A 6,000-nucleotide genomic window follows, 5' to 3' on the forward strand; every position below is an offset into this window, starting at 1 on the left:
TTAAGTTAATAGTAATAAGGTGAAGATTGATCTTGTTATTATGTTAAAAGAAAATTAAAAGCAACTTTTGTTAAAGTAACCATTGTCTTGGTGAATTTCTATTGCTGCTACGTTTTGGGGTCCTCTGGGCTCATTACAGACGCAAGAGAATTGTAGTGATACATCCCTACTCTTAATTTATTTTAATTTAGGCATGGTAATAGGCCATTTTAGCCCATGAACCTGTGCCGCCCAATTACATCCAATCAACCTACAACCCCTGGTATGCTTCAAATGGTAGGAGGAAACTGGAGCCCCCAGAAGAAACCCCGCAAACATGGGGAGAATGTAGAAACTCCTTATAGACAGCATGAGATTCGGAACCCGGTCCCAATTGCTGTTGGTGTAACAGCGTTGTGCTAACCTCTTCGCTAACCGTGCTTCCCTTGTGCTCATACCTTCTTGCAATGAAGTTCACCATACAAAAGAGCAGCTGGAGTATCTTGTGGAAGAACTTGCAATGAAGTCCAACATAGAATTTGCCCACTGCACCTGTGTTTCGTCTTTCCGCAAATTATGTACAAGGACATCCGCGTCTCTTTGAACATTTCCCCGTCACTCACCTTTTGAAACATACTCAGCATTTCTGCTTCTTCTTCCTAAGCCAGCCAGGTTTTTCCACAAGGAACTGCAGCTGCTAGTTTGTTGCCCACCATTCACTTAGTCCGCATTATCACGAAGCTGCTTTGCGTGCCCGTTCCTTCCACACTCCCACTTAGTTTTTCCTCATTAGCAAATCTGGAAATGTTGCATGTGGTCCCCTTTGCCAAATCATTCATGAGTAGTTGGGACCCAGGCACTGATTCCTGTAGGTGGTTCACTACTCGCATTATCCCACCTCTGGAAGGAGCTGCTTATTCTTACTTGTTGTTTTCCATCTGTTAACTAATGATCAATCCACAGCAGTACACTACCTGCAATTCCAAACGCTTCAACCGTGTTCAGCAACCTAACTTAAAACACTCCAAAAACTGAAATGCACACATCCAGTGTTTCCCCCACATCTACTCTACTCAAGACATATTTAAAGAATGGTCAGGTCGGTATACATCTCAGAAAGAGGCCTGTAAGACGAACAGGTCTATGCTGTCAATGGTTAGCGCAGATGGTTACACTGAAATTCAAGTCAAACATGAATTCGTTTCGCAGATCCACGTCGACGCTGCTCTTATTGTTATTCTTCTACTTTTTAGTAGTTCATCTTCAGTATCTTCAGCGTTGAAACTCCTCCTGGAATTCTCGTCGAGTCATGAGTTAAGAGTGGTATGGAGGAGATAATCACAAGTAGTAAAGTCAGAGACGAGAAGAGCATAAGCAACAAGGAAAAGGCAAGGGGGTAGAGGTTGCTTCAATCAATAATAAAAAATGAACAGGTTGGATGCACTCGGGCAGCATCAGAACTGGATGAGTCATGGATCTCAGTCAGAGCACCGAAAGGAGCAGTTCAAATATTTTAAGTGTTTTATTTCAGGTTTTTTTTTGCAGCTTTTATTGTTTGCGTTTTGTTCAATCAACATGTTGCCAGTATTCTAACAAGATCCTGCCGATAGATGTGAGTGCAGGAGAAGCTCAGAACAGCAAACCACATGAAATGCAGAGGCTGAAAAGTAGACGTGGCATGCGGAGAAAATTCTCTGTTTCGTTTATCCAGTAAACCAAATGCTGATGCCACAATGCATCTGTCAGCACAATTTTTTCTCCACTTAAAGACTATACCTGGTGCATGTTCATTAAATACCATTTAAAACGTTCAACATTTTGAAATCCTGCTCTTTGTTCATATCTTTAGGGATTTTCAGAGTTAACAATGGATGTTTTGTTGTTCACCAAGGCCTCAGCCAGGCATTTTAAGCAAGAAGGAAACTTAATTGTCCAAGAACATTTTGTGCTTGCAAATTGTCTGCAGCAGACGTTAGAAGAAATTTTGTCCAGAGCTGGACAAATGATCACATGATAGTTAAACAGCATTCATTGTAAATGACAGTGCAGAGTTAATACGATCCATTCTCATGCACAAAGAGGTTGCAAGCTTTTTGATCAGGAGTTAATATGTCAGAATTGTGCTGTTTAGTTTTTGAGTAGAAGAAAATAGATGAAGAAGACACAACTCCCTAGATGTTTTATGCATTGAAGAATTAAACTTTACAGTCCAGGAGGATTCAAGATTCACCTTATTGGCAATGCAAAGCCAATAGATCTCTGCCTTAACAGCAGAGTAGGTGCTTCCATTGACAGTGAAAGGAAAGAAATGTCCAAGATTTGTGGTCTTGATTGGGATGGATGGGTATTTTAATGTCAGTCTTTTTAAAATAATTATTTTTCACTGATATTCATTTCAGAGGATACTATGAAAATGCATTGAGTCACTTTCTTTTGCATCCTATTATGTCAAGGATGTTCTGTAAACTGGAAGAGTTTATTTGAAATTTTTAAATATGCAGATTCGTAGACAAGAGAGTAGAACAGCTCTCCTTGTGAAGTAAAATCACAAAATGCTGGAGAAACTCAACTGGTCAAACAGTGTCCTTTTTGTAGCAAAGGTAAAAATACATAATCGATGTTTCGAGCTTGAGCCCTTCATCAAGGTATGAAAAAGTGTTTGCAGGCATCCGAGCAAAAGGATGGGGAGAGAAAAAAGGGGGGTGACAAAGGCAGGAGATGATAGGTGGAGGATGGGACAACAGTAATTGGATGGAGATGGGATGACTGGGTGGGTGGAGGGGGAAGGGTGGGGAGAATTGGAAAAACTGGAAAGGGGAGGGGAAAGGCAAGCAGAAAGCAAAGTCATTGTTAATGCCATCTGGCGGAGAGTGCTCAGATGGAAAATAAGATATTGTTCCTCCAATCTGCAGGTGGTCATGATTAGGACAGTACATAAGGCCATGGACAGACAAGTGAGCATGGGAGTGTGACTCTGAATTGAAATGGTTGGATACTGGAAGGTCTTTGTTGAAGCGGAGGGAGTGGAGGTTCTCAGTGAAGTGATCTGCCAATCTGCGACTGATCTCTCCGATGCAGACGGCCACAAAGGGAGCACCAGATGTAACAAAGTGCTGCTTCACTTGAAAGGCCTTCTTGGGGCCTTGGACTGTGGTGAGGGAAGAGGTGTGGGCTCAAGTGTTGCACCTCCTGCGGCCACAGGAGGAAGTGATGGGAGGAGGGGAGCGGGGTGAGTGCATGAGGAAATCATGGAGGGAGAAATCCCTATGGAAGGCAAAGAGGAGAGGAGAAGGGAAAATGTGTCTGGTAGTGGGACCCTGCAGTAAGTGCCAGAAATTCCGACTGATAATGTGTTGGATGTGGAGGCTGGTGGGGTGGTAGGTGAGGATGAGGGGGATTTTCTATGTTTGTTATGTCAGGGACAGAGGGGGGCCAGGCCAGAGTGGGAAATGGAGGAGATGCGGGTGAGGGCTGAATTTGTGTTTTTACTTCAACCACAGTGTCTACAGATCTTTGTGATTTACTATTCATTTTGAATGCTGAGCGTCTTTCATACATTGGCAGGAGGAAAGACAGGCAGTGGATGGAAAACAAATGCAGTTAGTTGGATGGGTTGAAATCAGTTTACTTTAATAGGAGAAGTATTATGAATAAGGGAGATGATTCAGTACGTGGAACTATGATGTTGTGGCCATAATAATGACTTGGCTAAAGCAAGGACAGGATTGGTTGATGCATTCACTCCATACTCTGTTAATATACTCTTTATAATTTCAAATCTTATTTTCAGCAAAGTTAAATATTTCTACTTCTCCCTTAATCTTATGTGCCTGTCCAAATGCTTACTTTCTGTGATATGATCTATAAAAATAATTATGATTAGTGTTTATTACTTTTTAAAATGCTGCTCGCCTGCTTGATGACTTCACTATTCTTGGATTGTTGGAAGTTCCAGATAGTTACTGATTCCACCTGCATTGAATTCGTCCATCGTTATTGAATGAAGATCAATGCCTGAAGAGGGCGCACAAAATCAGTGAACCGGTGCGGACTCGAAAGGCCAACATGGCCTGTTTCCGCTCCGTAAATGGTTATATGGTTATATTCTGGAGTTTATGCAATGATTAAAGGCTTTGAATGTCTGGGGTGGTTAATCTAGAAAATCCCTAAAGTAGTGGAAGGGACTGATACATGAATTTTAGCATGGCACCTCTTGTATTTGAAGTGAGCTTCTAGCCACTGGTGCTGGGTCATATTATGGCCCCATAACTACCTCTGGGGGAAATGCTGACACCAATTACTTCCTTTTGATTTTGGCCAAGGTAGTTTTTCCCTGGCTGTCCAACCCAACCTCTCCACAGTCTTTGACAAGTGGTGGGCAGAGATAGCCTGTTTCCCTTCTTACCTATCCAATTATTATGCGAGAATATCAGCGTCTCTTCCTCTGTTCATCTGATGTCCAGAAATGTCCTTTAACGATCTATCCTTGCACCCCCCCCCCCCCCACCTTCCCTACATCCATCCTGTATCTTGTTTCCTTGATATTACATCAGTTAGTTGCTCTCTCTCAAGTGCTGTGAACACTTTTGTTTTTCTCTGGCCTTTACCTCAGGACCAATGTCACTTAATGAAGCATGATCCTTTTGTTTGGTCTGAAATCAACTATTCGGTACATTCAATCAGACTTTTCATCAACTGAAAAAAACAGTGTCTGTTTCCACGCCTAAGCTAAAAATACAGTTTTGCCTTGCCATCACTTTCCTTGAACTCTCACTCCGCGGTTTTTGGCTGCATTAAAGATATTATGTATATTGAAGAAGTTGCTATAATTGCTTTGTGCTGTACATCTGCTGTTATTTGTGTTTGCTAAAGAGTTTACCCCTTTGAGAGTGAACAAACTCAACAATCCTCGTTCTGCAGAAGAAGATCTGTGGGTAGCAATAAGTTTGATGAAATCCAGAATCAATACTGGATGCATTGAAATACAGTATCATAAAATCACACAAGGAAGCCTTTGGATACTGGAATTCAAAGACTCTTGAGTATTCCTGAGAGATACCACAACTGGCTTTAGGATTTCTACTATTTTGGCTTTGACTGCAAATGGCTGTCGAGCTGCCAAATGCAGCAGTTCTTGACTGTGTATTAACCATTTGCACTCTTGTCCTCAAACCTTGCATGATGCTTGGTAAATCCTCTGATTACTTCAGGAAATGTCGATATCTGTATATCATCCGACTTTCAGATGCTTTTGTTCATCAATACCTCCACAATGCTCACTTCAAATCATCTTTCCAAGGACCTATGTACCTGGTGTTGGCATAGCTTGGGTTAAGGGTCAACCCAAACATTAAACATTGTTCTGTTTATTTCAGTGCTGCGTGATTTAAAATGGATTTTTCCTGGAGAATAATACACCAGTAACCACTTCTGAGTTGTTTCACATCATTCTGGAAATATAACAGGGAGCAGCTTGGTGTGATTTATGCCTGGCCATCTGATTTCTGCAGGGCACAAAAGGGAAAGATGCAACAGCTATTTATTGGTGCCTGATGCCATGAATATCTGGTGCTCCAGAAATGTGATGAGCTGAGGCATCAGTGAAATGGTAAATGGTAAAGATAGTGTGTGCAGTTCACTGCTTATCACAATTTAAAGCCTATTATATTTGCTTGCTTCATGTCAGAGTCCAACTGTGATCCATGCACCCATTCATTCTTTAACAGAGCATTCTGATTTGGATGGATTGGGATATTACATCAGTTAGTTGCTCTCTCTCAAGTGCTGTGAACACCTTTGTTTTTCTCTGGCCTATACCTCAGGACCAATGTCACTTAATGAAGCTTGATCCTTTTGTTTGGTATGAAATCAACTATTCGGTTCAGTCAATCAGACTTTTAAACTAACAGGGCTGTGGGAGTAGCAGACCTTCCCTCCCATTCAAGGGCCCTGACAAGGCTAAAAGGAGTTGCACAATTGTTAAAACAAATTGTTTTTATTCAAAAAATATGGGAGGAAATA

The sequence above is a fragment of the Narcine bancroftii genome, chromosome 4 (assembly GCF_036971445.1).
Source record: "Narcine bancroftii isolate sNarBan1 chromosome 4, sNarBan1.hap1, whole genome shotgun sequence".
In the NCBI taxonomy this organism is placed as follows: Eukaryota; Metazoa; Chordata; class Chondrichthyes; order Torpediniformes; family Narcinidae; genus Narcine; species Narcine bancroftii.